This window comes from Macaca mulatta, chromosome 19, assembly GCF_049350105.2.
Source record: "Macaca mulatta isolate MMU2019108-1 chromosome 19, T2T-MMU8v2.0, whole genome shotgun sequence".
NCBI lineage: Eukaryota > Metazoa > Chordata > Mammalia > Primates > Cercopithecidae > Macaca > Macaca mulatta.
The window spans coordinates 54,998,376-55,015,294 of NC_133424.1; the positions used below are offsets into that span (position 1 = coordinate 54,998,376).

General features: G+C 40.4%; 1 long non-coding RNA gene across 1 annotated transcript in view; it reads left to right on the forward strand.

Annotated features, from left to right (window-relative positions):
• LOC114675615 (uncharacterized) overlaps positions 1-9,528 on the forward strand; it is a 40,619-nt gene extending 31,091 nt beyond the window's left edge. Inside the window, exon 4 of the long non-coding RNA XR_013410763.1 lies at positions 7,837-9,528. This is a non-coding gene — a long non-coding RNA (uncharacterized LOC114675615). The remainder of the gene's footprint in view (positions 1-7,836) is intronic.
• Positions 9,529-16,919: the final 7,391 nt, after the last annotated feature.

Below are 16,919 nucleotides of genomic sequence, written 5' to 3' on the forward strand. Positions count from 1 at the left end.
CTCTGGTAGAATTCTGCTGTGAGTCCATCTGGTCCTGGACTTTTTTTCGTTGGTAGGCTATTAATTATTGCCTCAATTTCAGAGCCTGCTATTGGTCTATTCAGGAATTCAGCTTCTTCCTGGTTTAGTCTTGGGAGAGTGGAAGTGTCCAGGAAATTATCCATTTCTTCTAGATTTTCTAGTTTATTTGCATAGAGGTGTTTATAGTATTCTCTGATGGTAGTTTGTATTTCTGTGGGGTCGGTGGTGATATCCCCTTTATCATTTTTTATTGCATGTATTTGATTCTTCTCTCTTTTCTTTTTTGTTAGTCTTGCTAGCAGTCTATCAATTTTGTTGATCTTTTCAGAAAACCAACTTCTGGATTCACTGATTTTTTTGGAGGGTTTTTTGTGTCTCTATCTCCTTCGGTTCTGCTCTGATCTTAGTTATTTCTTGCCTTCTGCTAGCTTTTGAATGTGTTTGCTCTTGCTTCTCTAGTTCTTTTAATTGTGATGTTAGAGTGTCAATTTTAGATCTTTCCAGCTTTCTCTTGTGGGCATTTAGTGCTATAAATTTCCCTGTACATACTGCTTTAAATGTGTCCCAGAGATTCTGCTATGTTGTATCTTTGTTCTCATTGGTTTTAAAGAACATCTATACTTCTGCCTTCATTTTGTTATATACCCAGTAGTCATTCAGAAGCAGGTTATTCAGTTTCCATGTAGTTGAGCGGTTTTGATTGAGTTTCTCAGTCCTGAGTTCTAGTTTGATTGCACTGTGGTCTGAGAGACAGTTTGTTATAATTTCTGTTCTTGTACATTTGCTGAGGAGTGCTTTACTTCCAATTATGTGGTCAATTTTGGAATAAGTGTGATGTGGTGCTGAGAAGAATGTATATTCTGTTGATTTGGGGTGGAGAGTTCTGTAGATGTCTATTAGGTCTATTTGTTGCAGAGCTGAGTTCAATTCCTCGATATCCTTGTTAACTTTCTGTCTCATTGATCTGTCTAATGTTGACAGTGGGGTGTTGAAGTCTCCCATTATTATTGTATGGGAGTCTAAGTCTCTTTGTACGTCTCTATGGACTTGCTTTATGAATCTGAGTGCTCTGTATTGGGTGCATATATCTTTAGGATAGTTTGCTCTTCCTGTTGAATTGATCCCTTTACCATTATGTAATGGCCTTCTTTGTCTCTTTTGATCTTTGATGGTTGAAAGTCTGTTTTATCAGAGACTAGTATTGCAAGCCCTGCTTTTTTTTGTTCTCCATTTGCTTGGTAGATCTTCCTCTATCCCTTTATTTTGAGCCTACGTATGTCTCTGCATGTGAGATGGGCCTCCTGAATACAGCAAACTGATGGGTCTTGACTCTTTATTCAGTTTGCCAGTCTGCATCTTTTAATTGGAATATTTAGTCCATTTATGTTGAAGGTTAATATTGTTATGTGTGAATTTGGTCCTGCCATTGTGATATTAACTCGTTATTTTGTTCGTTACTTGATGCAGTTTCTTCCTAGCCTCGATGGTCTTTACATTTTGGCATGTTTTTGCAATGGCTGGTACCGGTTGTTCCTTTCCATGTTTAGTGCTTCCTTCAGGGTCTCTTGTAAGGCAGGCCTGGTGGTGACAAATTCTCTAAGCATTTGCTTATCTGTAAAGGATTTTATTTCTCCTTCACTTATGAAACTTAGTTTGGCTGTATATGAAATTCTCGGTTTAAAATTCTTTTCTTTAAGAATGTTGAATGTTGGCCCCCATTCTCTTCTGGCTTGTAGAGTTACTGCTGAGAGATCTGCTGTTGATGGGCTTCCCTTTGTGGGTAACCCGACCTTTCTCTCTGGCTGCCCTTAAGATTTTTCCCTTCATTTCAACTTTGGTGAATCTGGCAATTATGTGTCTTGGAGTTGCTCTTCTCGGGGAGTATCTTTGTGGCGTTCTCTGTATTTCCTGAATTTGAATGTTGGCCTGCCCTACTAGGTTGGGGAAGTTCTGGATAATATGCTGCAGAGTGTTTTCCAACTTGGTTCCATTTTCCCCGTCACTCTGGCACCCCAATCAGACGTAGATTGGGTCGTTTTACATAATCCCATAGTTCTTGCAGGCTTTGTTCATTTCTCTTTCTTCTTTTTTCTTCAGATTTCTCTTCTCACTTCATTTCATTCATTTGATCCTTGATTGCTGATACTCTTTCTTCCAGTTGATTGAGTCGGTTACTGAAGCTTGTGCATTTGTCACGTATTTCTCGTGTCATGGTTTTCATCTCTGTCAGTTCGTTTATGGCCTTCTCTGCATTAATTATTCTAGTTATCAATTCTTCCACTCTTTTTTCAAGATTTTTAGTTTCTTTGCGCTGGGTACATAATTCCTCCTTTAGCTTTGAGAAGTTTGATGGACTGGAGCCTTCTTCCCTCATCTCGTCAAAGTCATTCTCCGTCCAGCTTTGATCACTTGCTGGCAATGAGCTGCGTTCCTTTGCAGGGGGAGATGCACTCTCATTTTTTGAATTTCCAGCTTTTCTGCCCTGCTTTTTCCCCATCTTTGTGGTTTTATCTGCCTCTGGTCTTTGATGATGGTGATGTACTGATGGGGTTTTGATGTGGGTGTCCTTCCTGTTTGATAGTTTTCCTTCTAACCGTCAGGACCCTCAGCTGTAGGTCTGTTGGAGATTGCTTGAGGTCCAGTCCAGACCCTGTTTGCCTGGGTATCAGCAACAGAGGCTGCAGAAGATAGAATATTGCTGAACAGCGAGTGTACCTGTCTGATTCTTGCTTTGGAAGCTTCCTCTCAGGGGTGTACTCCACAGTGTGAGGTGTGGGGTGTCGGTCTGCCCTTATTGGGGATATCTCCCAGTTAGGCTAGTCAGGGGTCAGGGACCCACTTGAGCAGGCAATCTGTCCATTCTCAGATCTCAACCTCCATGTTGGGAGATCCACTGCTCTCTTCAAAGTTGTCGGACAGAGTCGTTTGCATCTGCAGAGGTTTCTGCTGCTTTGTTGTTGTTGTTGTTGTTTAGCTGTGCCCTGTCCCCATAGGTGGAGTCTACAGAGACAGGTAGGCCTCCTTGAGCTGCTGTGAGTTCCACCTAGTTCTAGCTTGCCAGTGGCTTTGTTTACCTACTTAAGCCTCAGCAATGGCGGGCAACCCTCCCCCAGCCTCGCTGCTGCCTTTCCGCGAGATCACAGACTGCTGTGCTAGCAATGAGGGAGGCTCCGTGGGCGTGGGACCCTCCCGGCCAGGTGTGGGATATAATCTCCTGGTGTGCCCGTTTTCTAAGATCCTTGGTAAAGCGCAGTATTGGGGTGGGAGTTACCCGATTTTCCAGGTGTTGTGTGTCTCAGTTCCCCTGGCAAGGAAAAAGCATTCCCTTCCCCCTTGTGCTTCCCAGGTGAGGCGGTGCCTCGCCCTGCTTCAGCTCTCGCTGGTCGGGCTGCAGCAGCTGACCAGCACCGATTGTCCTGCACTCCCTAGTGAGATGAACCCAGTACCTCAGTTGAAAATGCAGAAATCACCTGTCTTGTGTGTGGCTCGCACTGGGAGTTGGAGACTGGAGTGTTCCTATTTGGCCGTCTTGCTCCGCACCCCTCCCATTGTTTGTTTCTTGACTTTCTGTCTTGATGACCTATCTAGTGCTGTCAATGGAGTATTGAAGTCCCTCACTATTATTGTGTTACTGTCTACCTCATTTCTTAGGTCTAGTAGTAATAGTTATATAAATTTGGGAGTTCCAGTGTTAGGTGCATATATATGTAGGATTGTGATATTTTTCTGTTGGACAAGTCCTTTTATTATTATATAATGTCCGTCTTTGTCTTTTTTTTAACTGCTGTTGCTTTAAAGTTAGTTTTTTCTGATATAAGAATAGTTAGTCCTGCTCACTTTTGTGGCCATTTGCATGGGGTGTCTTCTTCTACCCTTTTGCCTTAAGTTTATATGACCCTTTATGGTTAGGGGAATCTCTTGAGGGTAGTAGCTACTTGCTTGGTGAATTATTATCAATTCTGCAATTCTGTATCTTTTAAGTGGAGCATTTAGGCCACTTACATTCAATGTTAGTATTGAAATGTGAGGTACTGTTCCATTCATCCTGCTATTTGTTGCCTGGATACCTTGGTTTTATTCAGTTATTTATTGTATTTTTGTTTTATAGGTTCTGTGAGATTCATGCTTAAAGAGGTTCTGTGTTGATGTGTTTCCAGGATTTGTTTCAATATTCAGAACTCCTTTGCACAGTTCTTGTAGTGTTGGCTTGGTAGTGGCAAATTGTCTTAGCATTTGTTTGTCTGAAAAAGACTGTTATCTTTCCTTGATTTATGGACTTTAGTTTTGCTGGATATAAAATTCTTGGCTGATAATTTTTTTTAAGGAGGCTGCAGATAGGTATGCATGCTCATTTGAGGTGTTCTTCTGTTATCGAAGATTACTAAAATCACATGGGTTGAAAAGCATTTGGGATTATTTACTTAATTGAGTACTCATTTATTTTTATATTAATTTGATACCATGTATAAACACTATATAAACATAGATATGGACATATACATATATGTGATACAACATACAACATATACATGTGCACATAAAGATAGAGGGAGACAGAAATACTTTAGATTTTTGACTTTAAAACTTTATGCGTGGAACCCATAAAACTCACTATTTAAAGAAAAAGTTGTATTTAAATTGTGCTTTTGTAAATAGAAAAAGTTAACGTTTGTCTGAGGAAGCCCTTGCTGAGTTTTAGAGAAATTGGGTAGTAAATTTACATCTCAATGCAGAGAGAGAGCGAGATAGAAAGAAAGAGAGAGAGAATTTGGGTGTGTTCAAGGAAGATTAAAAATAGATGCCAGGGTAACACAACAATGATAGAAATTTATAACAGGATTTTATTAGGAGACCAATTTTATTGACATACATAGCTTTTATTTTGGTCTGTTTTCCAACTGTACTCCAGGAAACACACTACACAGGCTCCCTTCTTAAGTGCTGGTGGGCCACTGCACATGCAGACAGACCACTTTAAGGGAAGAATCAGGGGAAAAGAGATGCAGATTGCAGAATTATGCCAACATACCAAAGCCTAAGTCAAAGGTCAAACCACAGACGTGAAATCTCATCGCCTGTTTGGCCCTATTTTCAGTGTACTTTACTTTCTATAATTTCTGCTCTAAAGCTTTTAAATGAACTTTCACTCTTGCTGTAAAACTGGCCTCAGTCTCTTCTTCTGCCTTATGACCCTTAGTTGAATTCTTTCTTCTGAAGAAACAAGAATTGAGACTGCTGCAGACATGTACAGATTTGCTGCCATTAATATACCTTAGTGCCATTCTACATGATAAAAAATATATATATTCATATATATGTATAAACATGTATGTATTCATAGAGACCTTGAATCTACATTCTTGTTGCACTTTATGTAAACAATTCAGGTATCACACTAAAACTTATTTTGGAAATAAATTGGTCCCAAATGATTTCTATTTCATAAAATGGGAAACAGGAGGGGGAAAATTATTTTTCAGAGGAAAACAACAGAACAACAATTATTACATTTTATATTTGTTCATTCTTTTTTTGAATTTTGTTATTTACCTACAATTTTGACTGAATCCTAAATCTTTTCCTGTCCAGAAGTTTCATAACTAATGGTTTCAGATATTTCTTCAATTTTTCCTCCAAATTGGTGTATTATAAATTTAAACTGTGCTTTTCAATATTTTATCATTTTTTAAAATTACACGTTTAAGTTCAGGGATACATGTGCAGAACCTGCAGGTTTGTTACATAGGTATACACGTGCCATAGTGTTTTTCTGCAGCAATTAACCCATCATCTACATTAGGTATTTCTCCTAATGCTATTCCTCCGCTAGCCTCCCACCCCCCAACAGGCCCTAGTGTATGATGTTCCTCTCCCTGTGTCCATGTGTTCTCATATCCAACTCCCACTTATGACTGAGAACATGCAGTGTTTTGTTTCCTGTTCCTGTGTTAGTTTGCTGAGAATGGTGGTTTCCAGCTTCATCCATGTCCCTGCAAAGGACATGAACTCATCATTTATTATGGCTGCATGGAATTCCATGATGTATATGTACCACATTTTCTTTATGTAGTCTATCATTGATAGGCATTTGCGTTGGTTCCAAGTCTTTGCTATTGTGAATAGTGCCACAATAAACATGCGTGTGCATGTGTCTTTATAGTAGAATGATCTATAATCATTTGGGTATATACCCAGTAATGGGATTCCTGGGTCAAATGGTATTTCTTGTTCTAGATCCATGAGGAATCGCCACACTGTCTTCCCCAATGGTTGAACTAATTTACACTCCCACCAACAGTGTAAAAGCATTCCTATTTCTCCATATCCTCTCCAGCATCTGTTGTTTCCTGACCTTTTAATGATCACCATTCTAACTGGCATGAGATGGTATTTCATTGTGGTTTTGATTTGCATGTCCCTAATTACCAGTGATAATGAGGTTTTTTTTCATGTTTTTTGGTCACATAAATGTCTTCTTTTGAGAAGTGTCTGTTGATGTGCTTTGCCCACTGTTTGATGGTTTTTTGTTTTTTTGTTTTTTTTTTGTAAATTTGCTTAAGTTTCCTGTAGATTCTGGGTATTAGCCTTTTGTCAGATGGGTAGATTAAAACTTGCGAGCTGAAAGTAGAAGACTTATATAAACTTCTGGAGAAATCATAGTAACTTATATATAAATAACCTTTATGCCTGCTGATGAGTAGACTACACAAAATGTACACATGAACACTGGATTCAGACTGTAATTCAGAGAATTGTGTCAGATTGCCATTGCAATTGAAAGATGCTTCAGAAACTCTAGAAAAGCTAGTCTATAGACTGCTGCAGACATTACAGGTGAACCAACATACAACTGAAAGGGTTAGAACGATGTTTGCCAAACACATTGCTCTAATTGAAGCAGCATTTGTGTGACTTTAATAAGGTTCCAGGATTATACTGTCCCTTTGTTGCTGTGACTTCCCTTTGCCCTTTTCTGATTTGTCTTCATGCCCTTTTCCATGGGACGTGACTTGTTAAGAATGAGCCTTCCTAGTCATGTAGGATCAGATGAAACATACAGCCACAGGGGTCTTCTACAATGCTTTCTCTGAGAGCTTTTGAAGAATTGTGGGGCCAGGTGTGCTGGCACAGGCCTGTAATCCCAGCCCTTTGGGAGTCCAAGGCAGGAGGATCACTTGAAACCAGGAGTTTAAGACCAGCCTAAGCAACAAAGGCAGACCACATCCTTACTATACAAAATAAATCAAATTAGCCAGGTGCAGCGATGCATGCCTGTAGTCTCAGACACTTGGGAGGCTAAGGTGGGAGGAGCGCTTCAGCCCAGGAGTTCAAGGCTTCAGTGAGTACACTCTAGTCTGGGTGATAGGGCAAGATTGTGTCTCTTAAAAACAATACATAAAATTAAAAAAGAAAGAAAGAAGAGAAAAAGAGCGGGGTAAACAGGAAATCCAAAGATCTCAGGCATCTCTGGATGATTGTCTGAACAAATTATTTTTTCCTTGCTTCAAAACCTTTCAAGATGTTTATTTCTTTGTAAAAGAAAGACATGCCATTTGTAACTTTAGGTGAGTAATCAAAATCTAGCTCCTAAAACTCTCATTCTCTATTTTAACACTGTTTTAAGTCTCATTCTGATAATACTTATTTTCTAAGGCACACAATAAAGACAAGATTAGATCTATTGTTTTTCTACCCACTCCATCTCTTCCTACCTGCCTTCTCTCCTTTAATCAAGTGTATACATACTAAGCCTCCAGAAACCTCTTCAGAGAGAACACAAGCCACAGCAGTTTTTTGAAACTCTTGTTTTTCCAGGTTGCTCCGTCAAGCTCTGGCTCAATAAAACTCAGTTGGTCAAGATTCTTGCCTCAGTCTTTCATTCTGGATAACCAGCATGAGTCCTGCAAAGCCCTTTAGTAATCTATTGCCTGCCTAGTTGATGTGTGCCTCGGTAAGTCATGTCTTCGTGAGTCAAACACTCTTCTTCCTTTTCTGCCTTTCCCAACCATACCACCCAGTGCTGAGTGCTCTGATCCGACCCCAGCTCCCAGGTTGTTTGTACTGGTCTAAGAAAGCAAGACCAGGAAGGGCAGGTTGAGAAGGAAGTAAGAGGCCAACAGCCGTGGGATGTGGCAAGTGTGGCTGTCGTCGCTCAAAGCTACACTCCCTGGGTGCATTTTATGAATTTTTCTGGATTTGGAATCTTTTCCCTGTGTGTCTATCTAGAAACTCACCTTCCTCCTACTTTCTTCTCATTACACTTTGTGTTTCTAGTGCACTTGTTTCTATCCAGAGAATGGCTATGCAAATTGTTGACAATAGAATAAAAAATGACTTTTTGTGAGACATGGAACCTGGTCTTTCTTTTTTCCAAAAAAGATTGAGGTTTCTAAAACCTTTTATGCAGGGCTGTGCAGTTGTGAGTATAGTGTTAGGGAACAGGTGCATAAGTGAAGGATGAGACAGAAAACAAAATGCTGGCTGTCAAATCCTGAAAGGAAATGGGACAAAAATCATTTTTGAAGGTGGATGTCATTCAGGAGACCTTGTAAATCTCAGAATGTCCTTTTACCAGATGAAGTGGAGGATGAGGTTAAATTATGGAGTTAGGTGACAGTGGGCGCATACTTCTCTGCCACAGTTTTTTTTTTTTAAATCTGTAAAAATTAGGATGGTGGTAATTAGGAATTTTTTGTCATGACTGTAGCTACATGAAAAGCACTTAGGATGTGCCTGTTGCATAGTGAGTGCTGCGTTAGTGTGTGAGCTATTATAATTATGGGAATAGGCAAAAGTGCCACCCTGGCCATCCAGAGTGTGGACGTACTTTCTAGTCAGGGTCCAGGCAGGCCAGCTGGAGATGAAGCTGGTTAGTGGGGAAAGTTAACTTCCAGGAGTAGAAGAATTTAGGTGGAGTAAGTCATGCACAATATTCTGTAAACATTCCATTACCCAACAGTAGGAATACTTAGAGTGGTGTGGCTTCCATGACAATCATTATCTCCTGGGAATCTAAGAATGTGTCCTAGAGTTGAAAGGCTTTGATGTAAGCCAAACCCAGAAATAGGCTTCATGGCTGCCTTGCCGACAGCATTCATCTTGAAAAAGGAAAGCATTCCTCTTGCTAAAGGAATACCCTCTTCTGGCCCAGGCCATTATTTTTGTTTTTGTACTATCCTAAGTTTTAAAGTGTAAGGAGAAAGACTGAAGAATAAAATAATGAAGTGCATGTATGAAATAACAGGGTAGAATTGAGACTGGTATGTGTAAGTTAAGAGAAATCACGTATAAATTTTGTGTGAACAAAAGAAGGATTTCTTGTTGCAAACAGACCTCTCCATATAAATAATACCCATTGCCTGGAGTGGATAGCAGACTCCATCACAAGAACACACCATCAGAGTCATGAGAGAATGGATAGTGTGGCTTCTTTAATTGGCAGGTTAGACTGAGAAAGCTATTGAAGAGAAAGGAGTTGAAGGAGGAGATGGGTGAAGGCAAGAAAAATGGGATGGTGAAAGGAAAGGACTGAAAGGAATGTTTACCCAGGGCTCCTCAGGCACCAGGCTGTGTGACTAATGTCTTACACATGTTAATTAACTCTTCCACTGTCATTTTCTGACGCAGTAAGAGTCAGCCTTACACTGCAGATGAGGAAAGAGGCTGAGGGAGGTCAAAGGAGTGTCCTAGGGTCATCCAGCCACTTCATAGCAGAGCTAGTATGTTTCACTGTGGTTTGTGCAGACAGAAAAGTGAGACATGGAAAGAAGGCAAAACATATTTTTGTTGTGGGTGATATTTATGAAAGTGACCTGTATGGGGCAGATTAGTGGCCTCTTAAAAGTGTCCACAGCCGGGCTGTGTGCGGTGGCTCACGCGTATAATCCCAGCACTTTGGGAGGCCGAGACGGGCAAATCAAGATGTCAGGAGTTCGAGAGCAGCCTGATCAATATGGTGAAACCCTGTTTCTACTGAAAATGCAAAAATTAGCTGGGCATGGCGGTGGATGCCTGTAATCCCAGCTACTTGGGAGGCTGAGGAAGGAGAATAATTTTAACCTGGGAAGTGGAAGTTGCAGTGAGCCGAAGTAACCCCACTGCACTCCAGCCGGGACAGCATCAGTGAAACTCTGTCGCAAAAAATAAAATAAATAAATAAAATCCACATCCTAACTCTTGGACCACGTGCCTTTACTTTTCTTAGCAAAAACTATGTTCAATGGTGATGAAGTTGAGTATCTTGAGATGGAAAACTTATTTTGGATTATCTGGGTGGCTCCCAGTGTCATCATAAAGGTCCTTGTAAGTGAAAGAGAAAGGCAGGAGGGTCAGGGTGAGAATGATGCAGCCTCAGAGACTCCACTGGACATTGCTTGCTGTGAACATGTGTGACAAGACAAAATTACAACTAATTTAATTTTAGATGTAATTGGCTTTTACTTGTGTTTTATGAGTTGGGGCAGCTCTCCCTCTGTAGATACAGTGATAACTCCTCCTCGGCAATACAATTACAAAACAGTGGGTTTTGTCAAATGCGAATCAATAAACAAGGCCCTAGAAATAAATTGATTGGTTAATATCAGGGTACTTCAGGTCACTTTTTTTTTTTGGTAAAAGTTAAAGCAGAGGTGACTTCATTATTATGCTCACTCAGGTAGACTGGAATCATCTTTTTACAGAAAAATATGATCTGTTTTGAGAGCTATCTGCTTCCTTAAAATTTCCGTGGGAGTATATAACATTTATCATGTGTGGCTCTATTTTGGAGTGTCTGTATTCTCACTTAGGTGAGGATATAACCAAAACTTAAAGCATTAACATTGATCTCAATAACCGTAATTTTAGGCTTCCATCAATTCTTTTCTTTTCTCTTTTTTCAATTTCCTTTGTCTTAAACATTTTTTTTTATATTTTATGTTCTAGGGTACATGTGCACAACGTGCAGGTTTGTTACATGTGTATACATGTGCCATGTTAGTGTGCTGCACCCGTTAACTCATCATTTACATTAGGTAATCTACTAATGCTATCCCTCCCCCCTCCCCACCACCCCACAACAGACCCCGGTGTGTTATATTCCCCTTCCTGTGTCCAAGTGTTCTCATTGTACAATTACCACCTGTGAGTGAGAACATAAGGTGTTTGATTTTCTGTTCTTGTGACAGTTTGCTGAGAATGATGGTTTCCAACTGCATCCATGTCCTCATGAAGGACATGAACTCATCCTTTATTATGGCTGCATAGTATTCCATGGTGTATATGTGCCACATTTTCTTAATCCAGTCTGTCATTGATGGACATTCGGGTTGGTTCCAAGTCTTTGTTATTGTGAATAGTGCCGCAATAAACGTCCGTGTGCATGTGTCTTTATAGCAGCATGATTTATAATCCTTTGGATATATACCCAGTAATGGGATGGCTGGGTCAAATGGTATTTCTAGTTCTAGATAGTCGAGGAATCGCCACACTGTCTTCCACAATGGTTGAACTAGTTTACAATCCCACCAACAGTGTAAAAGTGTTCCTATTTCTCCACATCCTCTCCAGCACCTGTTGTTTCCTGACTTTCTCATGATCGCCATTCTAACTGGTGTGAGATGGTATCTCATTGTGGTTTTGATTTGCATTTCTCTGCTGGCCAGTGATGATGAGCATTTTTTCATGTGTCTGTTGGCAGCATAAATGCCTTCTTTTGAGAAGTGTCTGTTCATATCTTTTGCCCACTTTTTGATGGGGTTGTTTGTCTTTTTCTTGTAAATTTGTTTGAGTTCCTTGTAGGTTCTGGATATTAGCCCTTTGTCAGATGAGTAGATTGCAAAAATGTTCTCCCATTCTGTAGGTTGTCTGTTCACTCTGATGGTAGTTTGTTTTGCTGTGCAGAAGCTCTTTAGTTTAATTAGATCCCATTTGTCAATTTTGGCTTTTGTTGCTCTTGCTTTTGGTGTTTTAGACATGTAGTCCTTGCCCATGCCTATGTACTGAATGGTATTGCCTAGGTTTTCTTCTTGGGTTTTTATGGTTTTAGGTCTAACATTTATGTGTTTAATCCATCTTGAATTAATATTTGTGTAAGGTGTAAGGAAGTGATCCAGTTTCAGCTTTCTACTTATGGCTAGCCGGTTTTCCCAGCACCATTTATTAAATAGGAAATCCTTTCCCCATTTCTTGTTTTTATCAGGTTTGTCAAAGATCAGGTGGTTGTAGATTTGTGGTATTATTTCTGAGGACTCTGTTCTGTTCCATTGGTCTATATCTCTGTTTTGGTACCAGTATCATGCTGTTTTGGTTACTGTAGCATTGTAATACAGTTTGAAGTCAGGTAGCCTGATGCCTCCACCTCTGTTCTTTTGACTTAGGATAGTCTTGGCAATGCGGGCTTTTTTGTGGTTCCATATGAACTTTAAAGTAGTTTTCTCCAATTGTGTGAAGAAAGTAATTGGTAGCTAAATGGGGAACGCATTGAATCTCTAAATTACCTTGGGAAGTATGGGCATTTTCACAGTATTGATTCTTCCTATCCGTGAGCATGGAATGTTCTTCCATTTGTTTGTGTCCGCTTTTATTTCATTGAGCAGTCGTTTTTAGTTCTCCTTGAAGAGGTCCTTCACATCCCTTGTAAGTTGGATTTCCAGGTATTTTATTCTCTTTGAAGCAATTGTAAATGCCAGTTCATTCATGATTTCACCCTCTGTTTGTCTGTTACTGGTGTATAAGAATCCTTGTGATTTTTGCACATTGATTTTGTATCCTGAGACTCTGCTGAAGATGCTTATCAGCTTCAGTAGATTGTGGGCTGAGACGATGGGGTGTTCTAAATATACAATCATGTCATCTGGAAACAGGGACAATTTGACTTCCTCTTCTCCTAATTGAAAACCCTTTTTTTCTTTCTCTTGCCTGATTGCCCTGACCAGAACTTCCAACAGTATGTTGAATAGGATTGGCGAGAGAGCGCATCCCTGTCTTGTTCCAGTTTTCAAGGGGAATGCTTCCAGTTTCTGCCCATTCAGTATGATATTGGCTGTGGGTTTGTCATAAATAGCTCTTATTATTTTGCGATACATTCCATCAATACCGAATTTATTGAGAGTTTTTAGCAAGAAGGGCTGTTGAATTTTGTCAAAGGCCTTTTCTGCATCTATTGAGATAATCATGTGGTTTTTGTCTTTGGGTCTGTTTATATGCTGGATTATATTTATTGATTTTCATCTGTTGAGCCAGCCTTGCATCCCAGGGATGAAGCCCACTTGACCATGGTGGATAAGCTTTATGATGTGCTGTTCGATTCGGTTTGCCAGTATTTTATTGAAGATTTTTTCATCAGTGTTCGTAAGGGATATTGGTCTAAAATTCTCTTTTTTTCATTGTGTCTCTGCCAGGCTTTGGTATCAGGATGATGTTGGCCTCATAAAATGAGTTACGGGGGATTCCCTCTTTTTCTATTGATTGGAATAGTTTCAGACGGAATTTTACCAGCTCCTCCTCGTACCTCTGGTAGAATTCGGCTGTGAATCCGTCTGGTCCTGGACTTGTTTTGGTTGGTAGGCTATTAATTATTGCTTCAATTTCAGAGCCTGTTATTGGTCTATTGAGGGATTCAACTTCTTCCTGGTTTAGTCTTGGGAGAGTGTATGTGTCCAGGAATTTATCCATTTATTCCAGGTTTTCTGGTTTATTTTCGTAAAGGTGTTTATAGTATTCTGTGATGGTGGTTTGTATTTCTGTGGAGTCAATGGTGATATCCCATTTATAATTTTTTATTGTGTCTATTTGATTCTTCTCTCTTTTCTTCCTTATTAGTCTTGTTAGCGGTCTATCAATTTTGTTGATCTTTTCAAGAAACCAGGTCCTGGATTCTTTGATTTTTTGAAGGTTTTTTTTTGTGTCTGTATCTCCTTCAGTTCTGCTCTGATCTTAGTTATTTCTGGCCTTCTGCTAGCTTTTGAATGTGTTTGCTCTTGTTTCTCTAGTTCTTGTAATTGTGATGTGACATTAGGGTGTCAGTTTTGGAGCTTTTCTACTTTCTCTTGTGGGCATTTAGTGCTCTAAATTTTCCTCTACAAACTGCTTTCCATGTGTCTCAGAGATTCTGGTATGTTGTGTCTTTGTTCTCATTGGTTTCAAAGAACATCTTTATTTCTGTCTTCATTTCGTTATGTACCCAGTAGTCATTCAGGAGCAGGTCATTCAGTTTCCATGTAGTTTTGTGGTTTTGAGTGAGTGTCTTCATCCTGAGTTCTAGTTTGATTGCACTGTGGTCTGTGAGACAGTTTGTTATAATTTCTGTTCTTGTACATTTGCTGAGGAGTGCTTTACTTCCAACTCTGTGGTCAATTTTGGAATAAGTGTGATGTGGTGCTGAGAAGAATGTATACGTTGTTGATTTGGAGTAGAGAGTTCTGTCGATATCTACTAGGTCCGCTTGGTGCAGAGTTTGAGTTCAATTCCTGGATATCCTTGTTAACTTTCTGTCTAGTTGATCTGTCTAGTGCTGAAAGTGGGGCGTTAAAATCTCCCATTATTATTGTGTGGGAGTGTAAGTCTCTTTGTTCATCTCTAAGGACTTGCTTTATGCATCTGCGTGCTCCTGTATTGGGTGCATATATATTTAGGATAGTTAGCTCTTCCTGTTGAATTGATCCCTTTACCATTATGTAATGGCTTTCTTTGTCTATTTTGATCTTTGATGGTTTAAAGTCTGTTTTATCAGAGACTAGGATTGCAACTCTTGCTTTCTTTGTTCTCCATTTGCTTGGTAGATCTTCCTCCATCCCTTTATTTTGAGCCTATGTGTGTCTCTGTATGTGAGCTGGGTCTCCTGAATACAGCATGCTGATGGGTGTTGACTCTTTATCCAATTTGTCAGTCTTTGTCTTGTAATTGGAGCATTTAGTCCATTTACATTTAAGGTTAATATTGTTATGTGGGAACTTGATCCTTTCGTTACGATGTTAGCTGGTTGTTTTCCTCATTAATTGATGCAGTTTCTTCCTAGCATTGATGGTCTTTACAATTTGCCATGTTTTTGCAGTGACTGGTACCAGTTGTTCCTTTCTATGTTTAGTGCTTCCTTCAGGATCTCTTGTAAGGCAGGCCTGTTGGTGACAAAATCTCTCAGCATTTGCTTGTCTGTAAAGGATTTTATGTCTCCTTCACTTATGAAGCTTAGTTTACCTGGATATGAAATTCTGGGATGAAAATTCTTTCCTTTAAGAATGTTGAATATTGGCCCCCACTCTCTTCTGGCTTGTAGAGTTTCTGCCGAGAGATCTGCTCTTAGTCTGATGGCTTCCCTTTGTGGGTAACCTGACCTTTCTCTCTGGCTACCCTTAAGATTTTTTCCTTCATTTCAACTTTGGTGAATCTGGCAATTATGTGTCTTGGAGTTGCTCTTCTCGAGGAGTATCTTTGTGGCATTCTCTGTATTTCCTGAATTTGAATGTTGGCCTGCCGTGCTACATTGGGGAAGTTCTCCTGGATAATATGCTGCAGAGTGTTTCCAAGTTGTTCCATTCTCCTAGTCACTTTCAGGTACACTAATCAGATGTAGATTTGGACTTGTCACATAGTCCCAAATTTCCAGGAGGCTTTTTTCATTTCCTTTTACTCTTTTTTCTCTGAACTTCTCTTCTCGCTTCATTTCATTCATTTGATCTTCACTCACTGATATCTTTTCTTCCAGTTGATCGAGTTGGTTACTGAAGCTTGTGAATTTGTCACGTAGTTCTCCTCTCATGGTTTTCATTTCTATCAGGTCATTTAAGGACTTTTCTGTATTGGTTATTCTAGTTAGCCATTTGTCAAATCTCTTTTCAAGGTTTTTAATTTCTTTGCGCTGGGTTCGTACTTCCTCCTTTAGCTCTGAGAAATTTGATTGTCTGAAGCCTTCTTCTCTCAACTTGTGAAAGTTATTCTTTGTCCAGCTTTGTTCCATTGCTCTCAAGGAGTTGCGTTCCTTTGGAGGGAGAGGGCACTCTGGTTTTTAGAATTTTCAGCTTTTCTGCACTGCTTTTTCCCAATCTTTGTGTTTTTATCTACCTTTGATCTTTGATGGTGACATACAGATGGGGTTTTGGTGTGCATGTCCTTTCTGTTTGTTAGTTTTCCTTCTAACGTTCAGGACCCTCAGCTGCAGGTCTGTTAGAGTTTGCTTGAGGTCCACTCCAGACCCTGTTTGCCTGGGTATCAGCAACAGAAGCTGAAGAAGAGTGAATATTGCTGAACAGTCAATGTTGCTGTCTGATCGTTCCTCTGGAAGCTTCATCTCAGAGGTGTACCCGGCCCTGTGAGGTGTGGGGTATCAGTCTGCCCCTAGTGGGGATGTCTCCCAGTTAGGCTACTCAGGGTCCAGGGACCCACTTGAGCAGGCAGTCTGTCTGTTCTCAGATCCAAAAGTCTGTGCTGGGAGAACTACTCTCTTCAAAGCTGTCAGACAGGGACATTTGCATCGACAGAGGTTTCTGCTGCCTTTTGTTTGGCTATGCCCTGTCCCCAGAGGTGCAGTCTATGGAGGCAGGCAGGCCTCCTTGAGCTGCGGTGGGCTCTACCCAGTTCAAGTTTCCTGGTCACTTTGTTTACCTACTTAAACCTCAGCAATGGCAGGTGCCCCTCCCCCAGCCTCGCTGCTGCCTTGCAGTTAGAACTCAGACTGCTGTGCTAGCAATGAGGGATGCTCTGTGGGTCAGCGATCCTCTGAGCATGGCCCAGGGTATGATCTCCTGTTGTTCCATTTGCTAAGACCCTTGGTAAAGCGTCGTACTAGGCTGGGAGTCAACTGATTTTCCAGGTGTTTTTCATGGTTTCCCTTGGCTAGGAAAGAGAATTCCCTTCCCCCTTACACTTCCTGGGTGAGGAGATGCCGCACCCTGCTTCCGCTCTCACTTGTTGGGCTGCACCCA